The 24694-nt window shown below is 39.2% G+C and overlaps 1 pseudogene; it reads right to left on the bottom strand.

Moving 5' to 3' along the window:
• Positions 1-12264: 12264 nt before the first annotated feature.
• On the bottom strand, positions 12265-22004 carry LOC104655494 (annotated as a pseudogene).
• Between the last annotated feature and the right edge of the window lie 2690 nt (positions 22005-24694).

The following is a 24694-nucleotide window of genomic DNA, read 5'->3' on the forward strand; positions in this document are numbered from 1 at the left end:
CCCCCAGTGTCTCCTTTCTATTAACACTTCTACCTCTTCATCTTCACAAAACCTAGCCTAAATTAGCAGTCTTACCACATTAAGCTAAATGTTTACTTTTTTGCCTATGTCTTTCATTAGTTTTGTGAGTTGATGAGAATAATCATTTTGATGCTTTTCTCGATTTTTCCACATGTTAGCACATTTCCTAGTACATAAATGAGGTGATGAATAGAGGATGGATGGATGGATGGACAGATGCACAGCTGTTTACACGGGAATCCTTTCAGTCATTAATAATTCATCAAAATGTTTTTAGAAATGAATATAATAGATAAAACATGCTGTGCTATGGCATGCAGTGAAGTGATAAAAATTTAGTATAAATTCCAATAAGCCAAATAAGAGATTTTACAAGGCTATATTATTACCTACCCTGCATTTTGTAAAATAATTTACTTAAAAATTGCAATTAATGATAATTGAAATGAATGTAAATATTTCAATGATTCCTTGGAGCGAATCACCCCTTGTTCTCTAGATACCAAATAATATAGATGTGGGATCTGGGGGGAAACTTTTTGCTAAAGTGTCTAGCCTGTCATGTCTTAATTATAAAAATAAATAACATGAATAATGGAGAAGAAATCAGAAAAAGTTACTTCCAGACTGGTAAAATATCACACATATATCTTATGTGGTAAATGTGAGCTTAGCACTAAAATGTAATTCACCTATTCAGAATTTTGATTATTAGCCCTGTTTCTGTTTATCTATCTGTAATTATCCAAAGACTATATTCTGAAGATGATTAAAATGGTAGGAAGATTCCAAGAGCTAGTGTCACATTTTGCTTAGGTGGCAGTCTCTTCTGATAAATCTATGCCTTCCAGATACCTACCTTTTATACAGTGCTCATCTTGCATTATTCAAGCAGTGGTAAGGAGAAAAGAAAGGGTGGAAAAGGAAGGGAAAGGAAAAAGAAAGGAGTAAAAATGGTGATTGTCTTAGTTCAGCTGCCCCTTTTCTGAAAACCGAACCAGTTTGTACAGTTTTGCAAAATTTGTGCTTCTTTCAAGAAAATCAAAATGCTCTTAGCCCTATTTTCAGAAAAGAACATGTGATAATACTTGTGTCTATCATTTAAGCACCTATTTGATGTAACAGACCTTATTTAAGGTTTTGTACTAGTAGCACAATCCACACCATCTTTTATCACTTCCCACAAACCATGAATTGTTAGGAATAGTTGCTCCACAAAACATGTCACTGTCTACCTCTTTTAGAACTTCAGGAAGTATCTTAAATGTAGAACTTGACACAGAATTATGGAAAGATATCTGGCCATGAATGAGGCCTATTGATGTAGTCCACACAGACCAGTTTTCCAGGACAGAGGGCAGAGTGAAGAAGGAGAGAAAGTGGGTTTGGAGGAGCAAACAAAAATATCTTCTGACACAACATACAAGTAACAAAGCATATTGTATAATGTGCAAGAAATAGCAATGTGAATATTGCAATAGACACTGAGGATCCATGGGAGATGTGAGCACGCCAAACATCCATCCTGCTGAAAAACACTGACATCATCCAATGCATGCATGGGTACACTTGCTTTTATATTCTTCCACACAGCCCTCCCTAGGCCTTCAATAGAGAGTCCTGTTGAGCCAAAATTATCTCAAAGTCCAACCTCTCATTACTGACTATATTTAGGAGCACATCAGTCTGTGATCTCTTAGCATCCTACTGCCCATAGACAGGGCTTGAGAATAACTACTGCAGATGGAGTCTCTTCCCTTACATCATTTCCAAACAGAAGCAAAAGTGTCATAGGAACCCACTCTGTTCCCTCTAAGGGAAGAAGTGGCTTTGCTGACAATACCATTTTATTCTTTGCTTTACCCTGTTTTCCTCTTTTTTGTAAATCAATTACTTCCCATCCCTCTGGGTCCTCTACAGCAATGTCACTATAGCAATTCCACTATTACAGTGTTATTTGTTATACAATACTGCTAATCCTTAAAGCAGCCATCCAAGGTAAGTGTTATTATCCTCCATTTTGCTAATGAGATTTGGAGAAGTTAACTCCTTCAAGAGTAGACTCTTTTAGGCGTCAAGATTCTTAGGCCCCTAGCATTTGTTGAGACTCCTAGTATATTTTTTAAACTCTAAAATTGTATTAGAGTTAGCAAAACTGGGTGACAGAGACAGAAAAATTGTGTGAAAATCGTGTGATAGCCAAAACCCATAGAAAATATGACACTAGGAGTGAATCCTAATGTAAACTACGGACTTTGGGTGATAACAAACTGTCAGTATTGGCTCATTGGTTGTAACAAATGTACCACTCTGGTGTGGGATGTTGATAATGGGGGAGGCTATAGGTGGAGGGAGTGGGCATATGGGAACTCTCTGTACTTTCTGCTCAGTTTTGTTGTGAACATAAAACTGCTTGAAAAAAGAAGTCTATATTTTTTAAAAAGAGAAAGAGAGCAAGAGAAAGCATGAGAGAGCAAGATTTACAGGTCCAGACATAAAGGGGTGGCTGAGACACACCCACAAATGTGATACTGTAATGTTTACATTTAATAAATTAGTCCTTTTATGCAATAAAACAATATAGTACACTTATGATTGCTAAAAAGTAATTTTAGGAATTATAAAATTATTCATTCATAGTATACTACAGATAGTGCAGTCTAGACTGCACGACAGCCTGTATTTGTTGTATTTCTATAGGTCAGCTAGGGTGGTTCTGCCAATCTCAGCAGGACTAGGCTGGTCACTTCCAAGCTGCAGCTGGATCTGGAGCTGTTCCAACTATCTCTCACCCTCCGTGGACACATGGGCTAGCTGGGGCATGTTCTTCTCATGGTGACGGCAGAGGCCCAAAGCACCTGCAGACACATACAACACTCTTCAGGCCTCGGGCGAGTCCTGGCAACCTTCTCACTTCTGTCCACGTTCCATTAACCAAAACAGAAACATGTTCAGATCCAAAGTCAGCGGGCTTTTTTTTGTTTTGTTTTAAACTCACTCTCACTCTCTTTAATGGGAAGAATTGAAGAGTCACTACGGAAGGCAGAGATACAGGAAGGAGGGAAGTAGTGAGTCTATTTATTCAATCTGCCACAAATGCATGCTGCTTCTTTCAATCTACTGTGTTTCTGTGACCATACGTATAGGGTAATTCAGAGATAAAGGTAACAACAAAAGTCTGAATCAGAGGCAGGTGGCAGCCTCTGTTGGTGTCCTAACATAACCCCAACTCATTCCCATTTGATCAAAGACTGGAGGACTTTCTTTGGATGGAGGAGTGAGCAGGATGGGCCAGACATACCAGAAAGTTAACACCACTAGATAGAGCTTTTGACAGGTACAACACAGAGATGTGTTTTGCAAAGTTTCCCAGAAACCCTCCCTAGGACTAAGCACCAGTTGTCCACAGTGATAACATGTTCAAAGTACACCATATGGGCATTCTTCCCTCTCCAATCTCAGTTCTCTGACTCCCACAACTAGGCTTCCCAGGATCATGACACAAATGAACTCTTTGCCCCCAAATCCTTGAAGGAGTTTCTGGATAATAAGATTCCGACCTAGGCTCATAAGCATTAGAACTTTGGGGCTTCTTCCCTGTCACTGATCGTATCCATGGAAAAAACAAATCAACCAGCCTCTTGCAAATCCTATCCTGTGGATCAACTCCAAGCGCAACTCAAGAGCTGAGATGCGCTCCTTAAGTGACTGAGTGAGTCTGACCACAGTGACCAACTTTTCTTGTTTTTCTAAGACTGAAAGAGTTTCTGGAACATGGAATTTGCAATACTAAAACCAGGACAGTCCCAGGTAAAGCAGGATGATTGGTCAGACTAAGTAGACCATAAAACACAAGAGTCAATAATATGGCAGGTGTGCTCATTTTCTCATTTTGACATCTGGTTATTGATTATTGCATAGAACCATATACAGCATTTCCGATGAAAGAACATTAAATGTCACCTATTACCATCTCCCAGAAATGCAGGAAAATGAACTAGGCAGATTTTTTTAAGTGCCAAATACTCTAACCTCTACTTAAACGTCTTCACTGATGGGGAGTTCAGAGCCTGTCCCACTACTTTTTTGTAATTTGAATTTCACTCTACCTACCTATAAACTAAATTAATTGGCCCTAGTTAGCCAGAGTGACACCGAATAAGTATAACCTCTAGTTCATATGCATAGGCAAAATATCAAATATCAAATATTTGATAACAATGGTCCTTTCCCCATCAACATTTCCCTACTCAGTGAAACATCTCTAGTTCTTCCATAGCTTGATTTCCAGAAAAAAAAAAATAAATTTATATTCTGGGCATCCTCCTCCATATTTATGCCCATTTATCAATATTTATTGATACTATTCTAAAATGGAATATAATGCTCTAGATACAGTCTGATGTAGAATTCAAGGAGACTAATACCTTGCATGTTCTAGATATGTTAGTTATGTTAGTGAAACCAAAGTTTCCATTAGATGTCTTGGCAATCCTGTTTCATTGTAAGTTTATATTAGACTTGCACTCCATTAAAAATTCTGGGGTTATTTTTCGATATAAACTATCATCAATCTAAGACTCATGCATTATATACTTGGGTTTTGTTTGTTTTTACCATAATTGTCAGCCTTAAATTTCAACTGGTTGTTCTTAGCACCTGCTTCCTATGTGCTGGAAACTTCTAAGTATTTACTTTTATTAGTCAAAATATTATCAACACATTGTGTCTGTGTGTTTAATAATCATGTGCATGCAAGAAAGTGACTTTTTTTTTAAATCTTTTTTCAAGTCATTGGTGAGAACTTGACCAAAAACACAATCATAGGGCTGACTTCTAGTAAGGTGACTTCAAGATAATATTGATTCACTAATCACCACACTTTAGACATGGCTGTTTAACAAGCTACAAATTAATTTAATGGCCTATTATTCAACTCAGATGTTTCCATCTTCTCCATTAAGATATAACAAGAGGGCCGGGTGCGGTGGCTCAAGCCTGTAATCCCAGCACTTTGGGAGGCCGAGACGGGCGGATCACGAGGTCAGGAGATCGAGACCATCTTGGCTAACACGGTGAAACCCCGTCTCTACTAAAAAAATACAAAAAATTAGCCGGGCGAGATGGCGGGCGCCTGTAGTCCCAGCTACTCGGGAGGCTGAGGCGAGAGAATGGCGTAAACCGGAGAGGCGGAGCTTGCAGTGAGCTGAGATCCGGCCACTGCACTCCAGCCTGGGCGACAGAGCGAGACTCCGTCTCAAAAAAAAAAAAAAAAAAAAAAAAAGATATAACAAGAGGCTGTGAAATATTTTACTGAAATCCAGTTGCAGTAAATCTCAGACAGTCCAGTGAACAAATGTTCTACTCACACTAGCAAAAGTAAAGTCGAGTTAATTTATCATAATTTATTTGAGCACAGGATGATTCAGTTAGTATTTATAAATTGCTGACAGATACTAATCTTCAGGTATCTGCTAGGAAAAAAATTAGAATTCTCAGAATTTCTGAAATTGTGTTATTCTTAAAATACTTCCAACATTCTTCACACTCTTTACTCATTATTATGACGTGATGTCTAATTTTCTGTGTCAATTTGACTGGGTTAAAGAAGCCCAGATAACAAGTAAAACATTATTTCTGAGTGTGTCTGTGAGGGTGTTTTTGGAAGAGAATAGCAACTGAATAAGTAGAAAGAACATTGCCTTCACCAATATGGACAGGCATCCAAGAATAAAAAGGTGGAGGAATGGCAAATTTACTCTTTAAACTAGGGCATCCATCTCCTCTTACTGGGAAAAATCGATGTTCCTCATTCTTAGATCTTCGAATTCAAACTGAATCACACCACTGGCTTTCCTGGTTCTCCAACTTGCAGAGGGCAGGTCTTCAGACTTCTCAGTCTCCATAATCGCATTAGCTAATTTGCATCACATATGTATGTGATTTTATGTGTGTATATATATACGTACATATATAGGATATTATTTTACTGGGGAACCCTAAAACATACAGTGAGCTGAGATCGCGCCACTGCACTCCAGCCCAGGTGACAGAGTAAGACTCCTTCTCTAAATAAATAAATAAATAAATAAATATAAGAAACATGTTTAATAGTCATTACAAGAAACCTAGCCTATAGCAAATATTCAAACACTGAAAAATGCCAGCAAACATTATTACGTAATTGAAATAACATAATAGTTGATCTCCTGGAAAGGTCACCAGCACTACCCAGAATTACTTATCGAAATGCCATTTTTAGGATTTGTTTCTAAACTCATCATTTCTTGAAACACCATTCATAAGATTGTATACCATATAGAATGCGTATAAGCTTATTAATATTTACTTTCAGAAATGCCAGTTTGCTGCAGACAGGGCTGTCGACAAACAACAGCTGGACGTACGATTCCTGATAGTGACTGCTTCTCTCAGACCTGCTCCTGTCCCAGCTCTGGAACATGTCGACCTTGACCTTCAAATCTTTAACTTTCCACATCAGCACTTCCTGCTCATGGTTTCAATTTGGCATCAGTGGATTCCCTACACTGACTGCTAAGCTTTCATTCTTGCAAGAGAATTATAATGCTTTTGCTCATTTTCTCAACTAATTTTTCCCAAAATTAAAGACTGGGCAAAATACATTAATTTTCCAACAAATGCGTGGAAGAAATTCCTACATGAAAACACTAGATGAATGATTACAGTTTCAGGTTGGGCATGGTGGCACACACCTGTAATCCAGCTACTTGGGAGGCTGAGACAGGAGGATTGCTTGAGCCTGGGTGATTGAAACCAGCCTGAACAATATAGCAAGGCTCTGTCTCAAAAAAAGAAAAAAAAAATTACAGTTTCTTTTTCAAAGAATTCAAAAGACAACCAAAGTTTCATAAACTATGGAAGAAGTTTGCTTTTAATTGCATCAAAGCTCAACATAATGTGCTGAATGGGAAGAAGACAAGGAAGGGAGAGGACACAAGACAGCAGGAGAAGGAGCAAGAGACTGACAATAAGCAAAAGTCCTTTCTGTGATTCCATGCAGTTCAACAGCCTCTGAGAACACAAAGATGAACATAAGACAGTCCCTGCTTTTAAGGAGCTCCCAATCCAAATACGATAAAAGTATATGTGCAAGTAGTTATGACAAAATGCATAAGCTGCTGTGATGTCATGATGAGGTCATTTCAGTGGGATCATAGATGAGGAAACAAACCCTGAAAGAACTAAAAAATTATATTAGCTTCTACAGCTGACTTTTTATCCTTTTCTAAATTAAAGCATTTGTCATTGTCTTATTCACATACCCTCTGGGAGTGCACAATATCACAACAGCATTCCCAGGATGGCTCTTGCAAAGTCCGTTCAGAGCCAGGATGCAGAGATAACAACATTTAAAACAGCAAGAGCCTCTTTGCCATCTACTCCTCTATTATACATTTCACTGTTGTGTAGCTGTATTTGTTATCTTTCCAGCTAGAAGGTCCTTCCTTTCCAGTTAGAAGCTTCTTCTTTTTAGGCAGACAAGAACACTGAGCAAGGCTGCCACTGCTATCCCTGGAGTGCCACAGCAGCCTTTAAGTCCATCCTTTGAGAACTGTTTTAAGTGGCCATCATTCGCAAGCCTCAGCACATTTTGAGCCCACTATATTCATAACATTTTTCCTACAATTTTCTGCCACAATTTTACATTTACCTTTTATTTAGGATGTCCTCCCTAATTTTTGACATGTAACCTTTAAAAATATCTGAGGAGACCTATGAGCCATCACAGTGTCCCTCTGACACCCCACCACACATACACTTTTTTTCTCTCCTCTTGGTGTCAGTGGTAAATGACCCCAAGAGGAGAAAAAACTGTTTTTCTATAAATAATGTATTCAAAGTGTCTTGCAGAGTAATTAGCTTATAGTAAAAATTCAATTATCACTGTTACTACTGTTAAGAATTTCTACCTCATTTTAGCTTTGGTTTATTTTGAAGTATTCTTTTGAGAAGTCTGGTATCAGGTCTGACCAAGTCACCTTTCCCAGTGTACCTATAACAAACTTCTATTATATCATGGTCATCTCTGTCCCAATTTTCCTAACACTGTTCTTTTATCAACAGGTCTTTCTTATTGGTTAAAATAAATCCAGACCAGCAGTTTCTCAAAATTTTTTCTTACAAATGTTTTCTTATAATTCACTGTCAGCTAGGAAAATTAACCACGGATCAACACCTCTGTTTTTAATAGGAGATTTCTAGTAATGTCCAAAAGTTAAAAAAAAATAATAATCTGCCACCCTTTTGTATCCATGTCTCGCCTGTTTAGTAGTTTTGTAATCTGCATCATGAAAACTTCATTCATATTCTGCATCTGACCAGGCATGCTGTAATCCATTCCACAATAATGTCAGGTCTATTTTTCCCTCTTTATATCCTTTCAGAAATCTGTCCAATATTTATCACATCTTTAATGTATAAAAAAATAGATTTCTTCCTATGCGTTTATACTCCATGTTGTTATGGAGTATAACATGTTGAATAAGACAGATATACTTCCCACTGTGATATGACATTCCTAAATTTCTACCAATTAAGTCTCACTATTACATGAAAGTTTGCTCCAAATTAAATTTTCAATTTGTTTGTCATTGGCCAACGGAGGTCATAATTTTCAGCCCTATCTTCCTAATCACTTGCAGATTCATTGTCATTGTTCTTCTACCTACAGCCCTGTGTTGTATTCCATAACCGTTCAAACATACAGCTCTTCATTAGTCCAGGAATTTATTTCTCCTCCTGATAAGTTCAGTATAATTTTACTGAACAGAACATCACCTCTCCTGACAACCACAGTCTCCAATTTTCATAGTACACACATCATCTTTGCCAAATCATGGTCCAAAAAAATCCGTTCTTCAAGAAAGAAATGTTTGAGATAGCATGAAAATCAAAGTCATAAAAGGCAAAAGCTGAACGGACTGAAATATTTAAAATAACACTCCAGTTTTCTGTGACTCAGTTTCATATTTGTAGACATTTCAGAAACCGGATATGGAAATGGCATTTATCTATGGTTATGTAATTTACCACATAAATTTAAAGTTATTAGTAATGAGCGGGATGGATTTTTGCCAATTTTTTTTACCATTGTATCCTTGCTACTGCTTCAGAAATTACCTACCAAATAAGTATGTTAAAGCTCTGTACCATGAAAACATAATCCCCACAATGTGTCCTTCATCCTGGCTTTTGGAACAGAGCTTTATGTCTTTGCTGGTACGCAGAAGCACACCTCATTGTTTCAGGGACATTCAGATCCCATTCCCAAAGGTCTGGTTTCATACTCAAGATGCAAAAATGATTTAGCTTCAGTAATTAAAACACTGTTTTCTTTGAATCACTCCCCCTCACCAATCTATTCGTGATAATTTTAAATCTCCAATCTTCACAGAAACATTTTTTTCTCCCCATTTCCTTCTTGCATCACCTCTCCCATCTTATTTAAAATGACTTCACTTCCGTTAATAAGCCACACCATCAACAATAGTCCCCAAATCTTTACATTCTACCAGTACATATTTAGAGCTCTTATAATTGTCACAGCTTCAGGAAGAAAAATCTAGCTCAATTACTCTAAGTGATCATTTCCTGCACCACTTATCTATGGCTACATAATTATCCTGAAACTTGGTGGCATGAAATAACCATTTATTATTTCTGGTGATTCTTGGTCAACTGAGCAGTTCCTGCTGGTCTCACCTAGTCACAGTCAGATGGGATGTGAAATGCTAAAAGTGGTACAGTAGGTAGCTAATCAGATATGAGCAGGGCAGGAGAGGGCTCCCCGACACACACACCAGGAGCATTGGGCGACCAACAGGTGATGGTCAGGGAGTTGTTAACTGTCTCTCTAAAGTAACAATTTGTCACAGCCGGTGCCAGGGAAAGGCAGTCTCTAACAGAAAACACCTGAAACTGGTGATCAGCTGCTTCTCAGTAAGATCTTAGGAGTGGGGAGAAGTAACACAAGACACCGGAAGCATGCCAACATATAAAACCCCAAGTCAAGAGGCCAAGCCATGAACTTGGCCTCTCATGTCATCCACTCGGCCGTCTTCCAAGTGTACTTTTTTTCCTTTCATTACTGCACTAAAGCTTTTTAATAAACTTTCACTCCTGCTCCAAAACTTGCCCCGGTCTCTCCTTTTGTCTTATGCCCCTCAGTCAAATTCTTTTTTCTAAGGAGGCAAGAATTGAAGTTGCTGCAGACCCATGCAGATACCTTCCTCTGGTAACAAAAACAGAGGCATATCCAGCATGGGTCAGCAGGAGCAGTCCACATAAGGCACAGGCAAAAATAGGGTACATCATCTGTATATTTTGAAGCAACAATTTAAATGACAAGAAGTCAGCCTACCTTTGATTATCACCACATGCCAGCAATTCCAAACAGCGTCAGTGGTAAACTACTCCTCCCTGGAAAAAAAAGAAAAAAAAAAAAAAACCTGTTGGCCTAATTTCTTTTTTTTTTTTTTTTTTTTTTTTTTTTTTTTTTGGTGGGATTCGTGTGACTTTTAATTTCTTATTTTACTAATGTCTTGCAATAAGTGTGAGGAGTAAAGACAGGGATGGGGTAAAAGTAAGGAAGAAGAGAAAAGTGTCTTTCAAGTTCCTTGAACTATTGAAGCATGTGCTAGGATAAAGTTCAGTAAAAGCATCATGTCCTTATCACCAGAGCTCTTAAAGGAGACATGGAACAGAGATGGGGCAACTCTTCAGCTCTGGCAGAAGTGACTGCTGGACAGAGAACAAATCCTCCATCAGCCTTGGCACACATGAAAGACTGGGCAATGCAGATGCTACACAGTTGGGCAGATGAACAGCTGACTGTCCAGAATCTACTTCTAGCAAGCGAGTAGGCGCATGCACACCCCTTCTCTGGTCTGGGTGTCTCTTCCTATCCAGCAGGACCCCACCAACTGTGCAACCACGGGGTAAGTGTTGGGGAAGTCTTTAGAAAAGAGAAAGATTTCTTTCTTATATTTGCTGGTGGTGTTGATTGACCAGAAGTGGTTGTTTTTTTTTTTTTTTTTTTTTTACTTTGGGGCAGCAGCATTGTGTTCTAGTGACAAAATATCCTACACTGAGCACTTGTAAAAGGCATAGGAGAGTGAAAGCGAGGCATTTTTAGGACCTAGACTAGTGGGAAGGGGAATACGTGGATTCTAAGGGTATGGGGATGAAAAAGCTAATTCTATATCACCACAAATGAACTGACACGTAAATGACACCTTGGCTTTTTCCACTCATAGAAACACTCACTTCCACTAGCTTATACTACTAAATCTAAGGTCAGCTTCATCACAGTTTGGAATAACTATTTACTGTGCTTCTAAAGTAAAGGTGAAAAGCTATATCCTTAATAGTTTTTTTAATCCTAATTAAATGGATTTGTGTAAGTTGAAAGCCTAAAGTCTAGGGATTCTTTTCATTATTTTATATGTTGGGGGAAACCCTTAAAATTCATCACTGCCATTTTTTTTTAACCTACAGAATTGAAAGAAGATGAAATGGGCAGGGATAAGTAATTACACGAATCATAGACATGGTCAACATGCATCTAATTTTACCCACTGAGCAAAGAGAGCAAATAGGGGTAAGTTCTTTTGAGAAAAAGCAAAATGTGTTTACATGGGAAGAATACTACACTAGACTATTGTTTTCCTACATGGAAGAAAAGTATATGTGGAATTGAGGGAGGTGGAAGGTGTCCATTAAACAAACACCTATTATTTGTGAAAGTTCTATCAGAGTGGAATTGGGTGTGGACCATTAATTTATCTTTGGCAGTGATCTTACGTTTTAGGTATCTAGAGTAAGATTATTTAGCTGGGTAATGGCTGGGTAGCGTGAATAGTTTTAATTTCAGTTCACAGCAAATGACGATGATCACAGATTTAGCACCGTAGTTTGGACTTCCTCTGCACCTGAATCATCGATCACTGTGAAGCGTAAGCTGAAGATCAGAAAGCTGTATTCTTAGATAACTCATCTGTGATTGCTCCAGGACTGCAGTTTACTTCAATCTAAGGGGTGGTTTTCTTATTACAGAAGGTAAGTATTCAATACTAAATATGAGACTGAAGCCTTGAAGATATTTTATAGTGGTGGCAGGTGTTATGGTTCAGGAATAGGCTGTTCAACAAGTCAAATGCATATCATTCCCTCTTAAGCATTAACTTTTTCAAAGCAATGGAATTATATTTTTTGGCTTGAAATGGTGGTTTCTTCTATATTTGATTTCTCGGTTTTCTTAGTAGATATCACTGTCTCCTCTAATATTTCTTCAAATCTTTCCTCTATCTGGGAGGTTTTCTTAGAAGCTACCTTAGATGCCTCCTCCTCCTCTTTCTTAAGTGATAGCCCAGTGGATGAGACTTGGAGGTTGTAGAAGTGAGGATTCTAGGTGGGAGCAGATACCTTGGACTGGGAAGTGGATTCGGCCCCGGAATGCCTAACCCACTGGTGCTAAAACGTCTCCTCACCTTCCAGCAGTTTCCTGTAAGCTGCTATCTCAATGTCAAGAGCCATTTTGACATTGAGCAAGTCCTGGTATTCCCGAAGGGGGCGTGACATCTCACTCTTGGTGTTCCTCAGATCATTCTCCAGCTGCCCAATGCTATCCTGGTAGCCAGCCACCTCGGCACTATGCCGCTCCTCCAGCTACAGGATCTGCCTCTCCAAGGACTCATTGGCCCCACGCAGGCCCTCGACCTCGATGGTGCGCACCTGCAGCTGGCGCCGGTACTCATGGATCTCCTCGCGGCTGGTCCGGATGGCCTCAGTGCTGCGCGGCCTGCGCGTTCAGGTTGGCGAACTTGGACTTGTACCATTCTTCCGCGCACTGCAGGTTCTTAGCGGCCAGGGACTCATACTGGGCGCGGATCTCCCTCAGCTCCGAGGTCAGATCTGGTTTAGCCACAGCCACGGCCACCTCGGCCGCGGCCTGCGACGACGCCTGAAGCGTGGCCAGCAGCTCAGCTACCTCCTCGTCGTGCACCTGGCGCACGAAGGCCAGCTCGTTCAGCAGCGACTCCAGCTTCTTTTCCAGGTCCAGGCGGGCCAGCGTGGCGCCGTCCATGTCGCGCTGCTGCGCCTTCAGGGCACTCTCGGCCCCTTAGCGTCCGCAGCAGCTGCACCTACTCGGCCAGCCTGTAGTGCTCCAGCACGGCATGCGCAGGCGCAGAGCTGGCCTCCTCCAGCTGCGCGCGCAGGTCGCGCAGCTAGCCCTGGAAGAGCTCTTGGAGGCAGGACCGATCGGCGTGGCGCTGTCTCAGCGCAGCCACTTCGGCCTCCAGTGAGCGGTTCTGCGTCTCCAGCTGATGCACCTTCTTTTTTTTTTTTTTTTTTTTTTTTCTTATACTTTAAGTTCTAGGGTACATGTGCATAACGTGCAGGTTTGTTACATATGTATACTTGTGCCATGTTGGTGTGCTGCACCCATCAACTCGTCAGCACCCATCAATTCATCATTTATATCAGGTATAACTCTCAATGCAATCCCTCCCCCCTCCCCCCTCCCCATGATAGGCCCCGATGTGTGATGTTCCCCTTCCTGAGTCCAAGTGATTTCATTGTTCAGCTCCCACCTATGAGTGAGAACATGCGGTGTTTGGTTTTCTGTTCTTGTGATAGTTTGCTAAGAATGATGGTATCCAGCTGCATCCATGTCCCTACAAAGGACGCAAACTCATCCTTTTTTATGGCTGCATAGTATTCCATGGTGTATATGTGCTGCATTTTCTTAATCCAGTCTGTCACAGATGGACATTTGGGTTGATTCCAAGTCTTTGCTATTGTGAATAGTCGGCAATAAACATACGTGTGCATGTGTCTTTATAGCAGCATAATTTGCAATCCTTTGGATATATACCCAGTAGTGGGATGGCTGGGTCATATGGTACATCTAGTTCTAGATCCTTGAGGAATTGCCATACTGTTTTCCATAATGGTTGAACTAGTTTACAATCCCACCAACAGTGTAAAAGTGTTCCTATTTCTCCACATCCTCTCCAGCACCTGTTGTTTCCTGACTTTTTAATGATTGCCGTTTTAACTGGTGTGAGATGGTATCTCATTGTGGTTTTGATTTGCATTTCTCTGATGGCGAGTGATGATCAGCATTTTTTCATGTGTCTGTTGGCTATATGAATGTCTTCTTTTGAGAAATGTCTGTTCATATCCTTTGCCCACTTTTTGATGGGGTTGTTTGTTTTTTTCTTGTATATTTGTTTGAGTTCTTTGTAGGTTCTGGATATTAGCCCTTTGTCAGATGAATAGATTGCAAAAATTTTCTCCCATTCTGTAGGTTGCCTGTTCACTCTGATGGTAGTTTCTTTTGCTGTGCAGAAGCTCTTTAGTTTAATTAGATCCCATTTGTCAATTTTTGCTTTTGCTGCCATTGCTTTTGGTGTTTTAGACATGAAGTCCTTGCCCATGCCTTTGTCCTGAATGGTACTACCTAGGTTTTCTTCTAGGGTTTTATGGTATTAGGTCTAACATTTAAGTCTCTAATCCATCTTGAATTAATTTTCGTATAAGGAGTAAGGAAAGGATCCAATTTCAGCTTTCTACTTATGGCTAGCCAATTTTCCTAGCACCATTTATTAAATAGGGAATCCTTTCCCCGTTTCTTGTTTCTCTCAGGTTTGTCAAAGATCAGATGGCTGTAGATGTGTGGTATTATTTCTGAGGACTCTGTTCTGTTCCATTGGTCTATATCTCTGTTTTGGTACCAGTACCATGCTGTTTTGGTGACTGTAGCCTTGTAGTAGTTTGAAGTCAGGTAGCGTGACGCCTCCAGCTTTGTCCTTTTGACTTAGGATTGTCTTGGCAATGCGGGCTTTTTTTGGTTCCATATGAACTTTAAAGCAGTTTTTTCCAATTCTGTGAAGAAACTCATTGGTAGCTTGATGGGGATGGCATTGAATCTATAAATAACCTTGGGCAGTATGGCCATTTTCACAATATTGATTCTTCCTATCCATGAGCATGGTATGTTCTTCCATTTGTTTGTGTCCTCTTTTATTTCACTGAGCAGTGGTTTGTAGTTCTCCTTGAAGAGGTCCTTTACATCCCTTGTAAGTTGGATTCCTAGGTATTTTATTCTCTTTGAAGCAATTGTGAATGAAAGTTCATTCCTGATTTGGCTCTCTGTTTGTCTGTTACTGGTGTATAAGAATGCTTGTGATTTTTGCACATTAATTTTGTATCCTGAGACTTTGCTGAAGTTGCTTATCAGCTTAAGGAGATTTTGGGCTGAGACAATGGGGTTTTCTAAATATACAATCATGTCATCTGCAAACAGGGACAATTTGACTTCTTCTTTTCCTAACTGAATACCCTTGATTTCTTTCTCTTGCCTGATTGTCCTAGCCAGAACTTCCAACACTATGTTGAATAGGAGTGGTGAGAGAGGGCATCCCTGTCTTGTGCCAGTTTTCAAAGGGAATTTTTCCAGTTTTTGCCCATTCAGTATGGTATTGGCTGTGGGTTTGTCATAAATAGCTCTTATTATTTTGAGGTACGTTCCATCAATACCGAATTTATTGAGCGTTTTTAGCATGAAGGGCTGTTGAATTTTGTCAAAAGCCTTTTCTGCATCTATTGAGATAATCATGTGGTTCTTGTCTTTGGTTCTGTTTATATGCTGGATTACATTTATTGATTTGCAAATGTTGAACCAGCCTTGCATCCCAGGGATGAAGCCCACTTGATCATGGTGGATAAGCTTTTTGATGTGCTGCTGAATCCGGTTTGCCAGTATTTTATTGAGGATTTTTGCATCAATGTTCATCAGGGATATTGGTCTAAAATTCTCTTTTTTTGTTGTGTCTCTGCCAGGCTTTGGTATCAGGATGATGTTGGCCTCATAAAATGAGTTAGGGAGGATTCCCTCTTTTTCTATTGATTGGAATAGTTTCAGAAGGAATGGTACCAGCTCCTCCTTGTACCTCTGGTAGAATTCAGCTATGAATCCATCTGGTCCTGGACTTTTTTTGGTTGGTAGGCTATTAATTATTGCCTCAATTTCAGAGCCTGCTATTGGTCTATTCAGGGATTAAACTTCTTCCTGGTTTAGTCTTGGAAGAGTGTAAGTGTCCAGGAAATTATCCATTTCTTCTAGATTTTCTAGTTGATTTGCATAGAGGTGTTTATAGTATTCTCTGATGGTAGTTTCTATTTCTGTGGGGTCCATGGTGATATCCCCTTTATCATTTTTTATTGCATCTATTTGATTCCTCTCTCTTTTCTTCTTTATTAGTCTTGCTAGCGGTCTGTCAATTTTGTTGATCTTTTCAACAAACCAGCTCCTGGATTCATTGATCTTTTGGAGGGTTTTTTGTGTCTCTATCTCCTTCAGTTCTGCTCTGATCTTAGTTATTTAAAATATGCCAAATGTAAAGACCATCAATGCTAGGAAGAAACTGCATCAATTAACGAGCAAAATAACCAGTTAATATCATAATGGCAGAATCAAGTTCACACATAACAATATTAACCTTAAATGTAAATGGACTAAATGCTTCAATTAAAAGACACAGACTGGCAAACTGGATAAAGAGTCAAGACCCATCAGTCTGCTGTATTCAGGAGACCCATCTCACAGGCAGAGACATACATAGGCTCAAAATAAAGGGATGGAGGAAGATCTACCAAGCAAATGGAGAACAAAAAAAAGCAGGGGTTGCAATCCTAGTCTCTGATAAAACAGACTTTAAACCATCAAAGATCAAAAGAGACAAAGGAGGCCATTACATAATGGTAAAGGGATCAATTCAACAGGAAGAGCTAACTCTCCTAAATATGTATGCACCCAATACAGGAGCACCCAGATTCATAAAACAAGTCCTTAGAGACTTACAAAGAGACTTAGACTCCCATACAATAATAATGGGAGACTTCAATACTCCACTGTCAACATTAGACAGATCAACGGGACAGAAAGTTAACAAGGATATCCAGGAATTGAACTCATCTCTGCACCAAGTGGACCTAATAGACATCTATAGAACTCTCCACCCTGGATCAACAGAATATACATTCTTCTCAGCACCACATCACACTTATTCCAAAATTGACCACATAATTGGAAGTAAAGCACTCCTCAGCAAATGTGAAAGAACAGAAATTATAACAAACTGTCTCTCAGACCACAGTGCAATCAAACTAGAACTCAGGACTAAGAAACTCAATCAAAACCGCTCAACTACATGGAAACTGAACAACCTGCTCCTGAATGACTACTGGGTACATAACGAAATGAAGGCAGAAATAAAGATGTTCTTTGAAACCAATGAGAACAAAGATACAACATACCAGAATCTCTGGGACACATTTAAAGCATTGTGTAGAGGGAAATTTATAGCACTAAATGCCCACAAGAGAAAGCAGGAAAGATCTAAAATTGACACTCTAACATCACAATTAAAAGAACTAGAGAGGCAAGAGCAAACACATTCAAAAGCTAGCAGAAGGCAAGAAATAACTGATGCACCTTCTTGATGAACACGGCGAAGCGGTCATTGAGGCCCTGCAGCTGCTGCTTCTCGTTGGTGAACGCCGATGCCTGGCTCAGGTCCAGCCTGTCGGATGCCGGCGGCAGGCGATAGGCCAGGCAGAGGCCTAGAGATGAGGCCGAGGAGCAGGTGGCAGAGGAGGGTGTTGGCCTAATTTCTGAACAAATACTGGAGCTCTTGAGTTTTAATAACATTTACAGAAGCTTCAAATTAGCCCATTTCATTCCTTATCTTTTAATAAACATTGTGTTCTACATAGAAGTTAATTTGGAGAACTCAGTTACACAGTCGCCCCCCAACCCCCAGCCCCCACAGTGTCTGTTACATATGTTTAAGAATAGTTTCATAGTGACTAGGACTTGCTCAAGCTTTCGTTGTGCGCAGTTCACATCCCTATTTCCATGGTACTACATACTCTTGTGTTTAATCAGTAGATTTGAAATTAGCAATGATAAAATCACAGAATAGAAGGAACTCAAGTTGTGTTGTTTCCTTGTCTTTACAATCATTCTTACTCTTGGGAATTTCTGTGCAAAAAAAATTTCAAACTGAGGCAAGGTGAAAACAAGTATATTTTTGTTGAATATAATTTTTATTTCATCTATGAAATATTTTGCTCAATATGAATATCTGTGAAATTGACATTCGTTATCTTGCCAATTGTTTGCTTTAAAACTAAGAAACAAAGAAAATTATAATTTTTATTATAGTTGAATATAATTTTGCCATAGGGAAAAAGGTGGTGTTAAAATGATCTACTCTGAGTGTCCAACACTTTAGTACACTATTAGTCAGAGATGCACTCACTCATATATCTGGAGTTGGTGCTGTTGGCAGGGATGCCTGAATCTTCTCCACAAAACTGCTTCTCCTCCAGGAGGCTAGACCAGCTGCCTCACAAGTTGATCCTAGAATGTTCCTAGAAGGTGAAGGTGTTCCTAGAAGGTGAAGTTGGAAGCTGCAGGTCTTGTAAGACTTACTAGCAAAAGAAGTTGCACAATTTCTCTTTCCCGATATTCTATTGGTTAAAGCAAGTTCTCAGACTCCAAGTGTGAGAAAATAAACTTCACCTCTGGGTAGGAAGGGTTACAAGTTTTAATAATATATTTATAAAAGCTTGCCCCAGGGGTCCTTTGTAATGCAATTTTAAAACTCTCTACATAAATTGCTGGGGAAACCTAATTTGTTTATGGTTACCTAGAAACTGTTAGGTTCCCAACATGCTAGGAGCTCCTGGAATTGGTGCCTTTAAGTCAGTCTGGCCATCCCATCACTCCTTTGGGTAATTACTGCTAATTACCTCTGGGTGTTAGCAATTAATATCGATTGACCCCCCAGCTGGGTACCCCCAGGCTTTGGCATCATACAGTCTCTTACCCTTATAGACCAGATATTTCAAAATCTGTTGCTCGCCTCTTCAAGGTCTTTGTCATTCTTTTCAAAGCTACATTCTAAACTGAACTAGGGCAATTAGGGTCTGACTGTAAGATCTCCCTTGGGGGAGGATTATTTTTTGCAGCAGTTTAGTTTGTCAGTAAGAGAATATGAACTTAGTAAGAATTTGATTTGATTGTGGACCAAATCTGACCAAAGCTAGAAGGAATGCCTTTCCTCTTCTTACAACCTTTGATTTTGATCCATTGTATGGCACACCTACTTTTAACTTTTATTATGCTTACATGTACAATGGACACATTTGAAGTCCTGTAGACTTCAAACACTCTGCGAACAGGGTTGATGTTGTCATCTCCCTTGTATCTCCCACAATTTCTTGGGCAGTTCCATAAACAGTGAGTCCTAATAAATATCCATTGAATAAATGAATGCATAGAAACTTTCCCTGTGTATTAGTAGTCGTAATACAACAAAGAATTTTAAAATGGGTATAACCCTTACTCCCCTACACCAGAGAGGAAGATATCAGAATTGAAGATCAGCTAACCAGGGGAAGCAATAATTAAATTTGTGGACTTTGATTCTGTATTTCTATTCTCGGGGCTAATTTTTCATCTGCTTAAATGTAAGCTTCTCCATAAAAGAAAATCATTGTTCCAAGTTTCTTGAGGTGTAAAGGGAAAAACACAAAACACACATGTTCATTTCCTGAAAGTTCCAATAGAGGCACCAGCGTAGAGAAGGCTTCCTCCACCACCACCCTCCAGACCGTGACAATGCTCATCTTTGTTCTCTTAGCCTTGTCACCTTTTCATTTCCTTCAGCTGTGTATGTCTTCAAGTCTTTTGTCTGCTGCCTGGAGAATGAGTATTATGTGAAAGAATAAATGACCCCTTGAGGAAATGAAAGTGTACAATCAATCTTTTTACAAGTCTGTCTAATGGTTATTTGCAAAAGAAGTGAAAATGCTGAAACACTTTTGGTTTTTAAGAATACAGTAAGTAGAAAATATGCCTAAGGATCCAAACAAGTATTGGTCTGACCAAAGTGAGTTAATGACATAACTGTACTACTTCATTTAAAATTTTCTTTAAATGTTGCTAACTTTGTTAGTATTACTTTAATCAGTGATTCTCATATTTAGCTAACATCAGAGTTGCCTGCAGAATTTGTGAAAATGCAAATTACTGGGCCCCACTTGCAGAATTTCTGATTCAGGCCTGGGGTGGGGCTCAAAAATGTGCATTTGAAATAAATTCCTGGGTAATACTGATGTTTCTGGTCCAGAGACCACACTTTCTCAAAGTGTGATTCTCACATCTGACTGAAACTATCTTTATTCATATATGGCTCCCCACCCACACGTTCCTAACTCTAACACCTCCTTAAAATATCTCATGAAATTCTATAGTCATTTATAGTTGAACTCCATTTATCATTAATAAACGTACAACTAAAAATAAATAAACGTAAATCAGAAGACATTCAGTGGATAATGTCACATGATCAAAATGTGAAATTGTTTCAAAGCATAGGCCTTTTTACCAAATCAATAACTCAAAATCATTTATTATGTACGTTTTATATGAATCAGTCCACTTCAATAAATAGAATTAAGTTATGCTTTTCAGATAAGCAAAAATATCATATAGCATTATTCTATCTAAAGTGATTTCACCTTGGGGGTAGGGGCACAGAAGGCACCAGGATCTCCAAAGGGAGAACATCTAAGTCAGTGAGATCCACCTGGTCCTGGATAACAGCCAGAGACAAAAGATGAAAGAAAATCAGAAGAAAAGAGTAAGTTGCCAGGCTAAGGCTTTTGCTCATATTGAAGAGAAATAGTCAAAACAGATGGAGTCTCCGTGATGACCTAGAAAGTCTAGCCCCCCATCTGTGGTCCTCAAACCCACATCTTTACTCCTTCTTCTTCTGCAGCTTCCAAATTAGACACACACATGTGTTCCCTCCAGTAGGTCTTCCTAGGTTGAATTCCCTCTTTCTCTCACAATGCACACAGGCTTTTAACAAATGTTTATTGAATGACTAAATGAATGAATGAGAAGGCAGTAGAAATAAAGAAAAAGTTATAAACTTAGAAGAGGAGGGGAAACTGATGTTTGCTCTGGAGTGGGGCAGGGATGTTTTGGCTGAGGATGTTCTTCATGTGTATGGAGTCAGAGGGAGGTGACCCACAGGCAGGGCTGCCATGCAGAGCTGTGTACAGGGTATCACTAGAAAGCTCAATCTAGATTACAATGTCGAAGCTAAGCCCAAAAGTTGTGGGGAGCACCACCTGCCTCATTGAATGCAGAGGTCTACAGAGGAACACTATAGTGTGGGGGTTAGAAATGAGGATGTTGGGTAAAATAAATTCTAATTGGTTCTAACTTGTATGATATACAGATTTAACCTCTCCCAACCACCATTTATTCATCTGTTGTGAGTGCTAAATAAGACTGCTCCTGCTTTCTGCAAAATGCCTACAATACATTTTTCTCAACTAGTTTGACCTCTTCTCTCCATACCTTGACCTGCTTCTCATTTCAGTCAACTATGGGAATAGAAACTCCAGTTTGTTATTTCTAGTCGTGGAACTGGCCCCTGCCCAACTAATCCAGTGTCTCCCAAACTCTCTCCTGCTATGACACATTTGATAATTTAGGCTTCTTGTATCACAAAGAAATATCTAAGGTCATAGCGTGCTGGTAAATATTGAACAACTAGCTCCCTGGAGGGAAAAAAAAAAAAAAAAGCCCTGATTTGTAGTATTCACCAATATCTATGGTGTAAATGCTCCCACTGTGCCAATTTGAAGTTACCAAAACAAAATCACAGAACAGAGTTCAAAAGAAAACTATAATCAGCTTTGGTGAGCCTTTCAAAACTGGCTCCAGCACAGCAGTACAAGATGATTTAGGGGCATCCACCACTCCCACCATTCACTTCTTTCTCGTTCGCTGTTGTTTCTGTCTTTTCTTCATTTCTATGATTGTCTGCCACAACTTCTGTTCCTTTCCCCATGTGTCTGTCAATTCTTGGGACTATTGACTACTCACTCAGAAACCCCACCAACTTTTCTAAGCCCCGCTCAAGTCCCAAGTCATAAAATTGTGATCTCTACAAATAATACGCACCACCAAGATAGTACTGAACTATTACTACTGAATGAATTAAGAGTTGATTCTGTGGCCTCATGTAAAATTTGCTAGATATTAAAACCAAAGAATCTCGGGCCATTAAGTTGGTATGTAGAATGAGCCAATAATTGCCACTCAGCATCTCTTAATTGCACAAAGGTATTGTAAAATTTTCCTGATAAAGTAGGAGAAAGCAGTAATGGTAGACCAAAGAGACCTGGGATGAAATTAGCTCCTCAAGCCCCAGGCTGGGATTAAATTTTCAATGTAAAATTTTTTATGAATATTCCATCCCTTTAAATTCTAAATGAAGTAGAAGTGTCTCCTATAGATAGGATTATTTCCAGGACCGATATTGGGACATACCATATTCTAAAGGATTGTTCCTCCCACCAAATATAACCTCTTCTCAGCACTCCTCCAAAAGTCTTTGTAATTGGATCCATTACACAGAATCATCTTCTACCTCTACCCTGCTCCAGCCACTCCTGTTGAAAAGAAGAGTAGAATACATAAGCCTATCAAGTTAAATGAGTCTTTGACAAAGTGTGGGCAGCAGGGGCCTCTGAGAGTCACACTACATACAGGGCATTGTGGGATAGGTTCAGATTCAAGGCCTCCTTTCAACTGCTTAAGAATTGATAATAAAGTACATTCAAGAGAGAACAGAGTGCTCCATAGCTTCAGACCAGTAAGAATGCTCTTTGGAGAAGATTGTTGAGATGCATTTATAAGTTTTCTGCCTGCTTTCAGAGACGGGGACATATGCTTAATATGGCGCTCATCTTTCGCTTAGATATGAATTGTATAATTCAATCTCTGGAGTCTAATACAGAACAATTGTTTCATATTAGTGCAGCTACATTATATGCTGTATGCTTTAAATGTTCACCACTCTCTTTGGGTGCTCTCAGCTTCTAATAAGAATGCTTTGAAGAGGCAATGTTCCAAGAACAACCTTGGATTTAGACTTTGGGATGAGTAGTAAATCAAGGTGTAGAGCCATGTTTTCAAAAAGCCACTAAAATCTAAGGAAGTCCACATAAGATGCTGTGTTTCAAAATAATTTTGCTTTGTGTAACATATGTTCCCCCTTGTCCTTACTCTATTTCCATTATTGAATTTTTTTTTATTTAATTGGAATTGTCCTATAGACTTGCTACTTAATTTTAAAAATGGTAAATAAGATGATTACTTTGCAGGTGCTGCCTGCTTTAAAAATATATGCAGTAAAGTATAATCTTACAGAACAATTAGAAAGTAATTATTTGCATTAGAGAAAGAACCATTCCTTAACAAAGAGTTTCATTCATTTAAAAAAAAATACTGTATTTTGACAGTGTAGTTCAACTGTTACTGATTTATGACAATTGAAGAGAAGAAAAGAATCCAGGGAAGTAAAACTAAAAAAAAAAAAAAACACATAAAAGTTAAATGAAGGATTTGGGGCTAGGGATAATAAATGCCACTAACAACTGACTCAAATACCAATAATGACATTACTGCCAAAAGTTTATCTATTGCTTACCTAGAGCTTTTAGCCAAAGTCACTGATGCTTGTTCCTGAGACTGGATTAAAGTATATCAAGAAGATCAGTTGACCTGCCAGTGAGGAATGGAAAAAGTTTTCTAGTCTTAGGCAAATGCACAGATTTTTTGAGTAATACCTGACCCTCTTGGCTGGGATTTTGATATTCTGTCCAGATCCAATTCCACTAACTTCAGACAGTGGTCAAGAAACAATCTTGAAAAGACTAACTGGATCCAACTGTAGCCTCTCCATTCTCCTAAATTCTAGACTCCTGTTGCCATGCCCCACCTGGCACAAAGGACCTACCTTTCTAAGAATGAGAGAAAAAACAAAAATGAAAACAGACAAAAGTAACAATGACACCCTGAGAGGAGGCCCCCCCGCCCCGCTGCATGTGCCATTCACCCGTTCTTTTACATTACTCACCCAACATCTCCACAGGCACGTTGAAGGTAGAAAACTGCCTAACAGACCTCTTCATTCTCCAACTTTCTTGCTTTCATCATTCAATGATCTTTTAAAGTCCATGGAGCCCACAACCAAAGAAGCAGTAAGTGATAGCTTTTGAGTGGACAAGTTTCAAGACAGTGTGTTTCATAATACTGAACATCAGGACATTAACCACAACAACATAATGAGAAGCAATAACAAAAAGAGTTCTATGAGTGTCTAATACTCCTCTATCTATAGGACTCAAAAAGTAGCATGGACCTCAATGTACAAAAGAAACAGGAATTCTCTTCACTTTAAGGGAAAAAAAGAGAACCCAGCGACAGAGTGAAGACTGTATCTTTAGTCCCAGCTCTCCTCTGAAATTTATTACCTCTCAGTGTTAATTCAGGAGAGGAAAGTGATGTATACAAGAAAATGTCCAAACTTGAGAAGTTATCTTATACCTAGAGAGGCACTGGGGTATGGAAGAAAGAGCATTGGCCTAAGAGGCAAAAGAACTACGCTCTGTCATTGGCCCTATGACTTCTATAAACTATGTAAATGGCCAAGTGTTTGTTTCCTCATCTGTACACTAGGAATAATAATAAATG

The sequence above is a fragment of the Rhinopithecus roxellana genome, chromosome 14, assembly GCF_007565055.1.
Source record: "Rhinopithecus roxellana isolate Shanxi Qingling chromosome 14, ASM756505v1, whole genome shotgun sequence".
NCBI lineage: Eukaryota > Metazoa > Chordata > Mammalia > Primates > Cercopithecidae > Rhinopithecus > Rhinopithecus roxellana.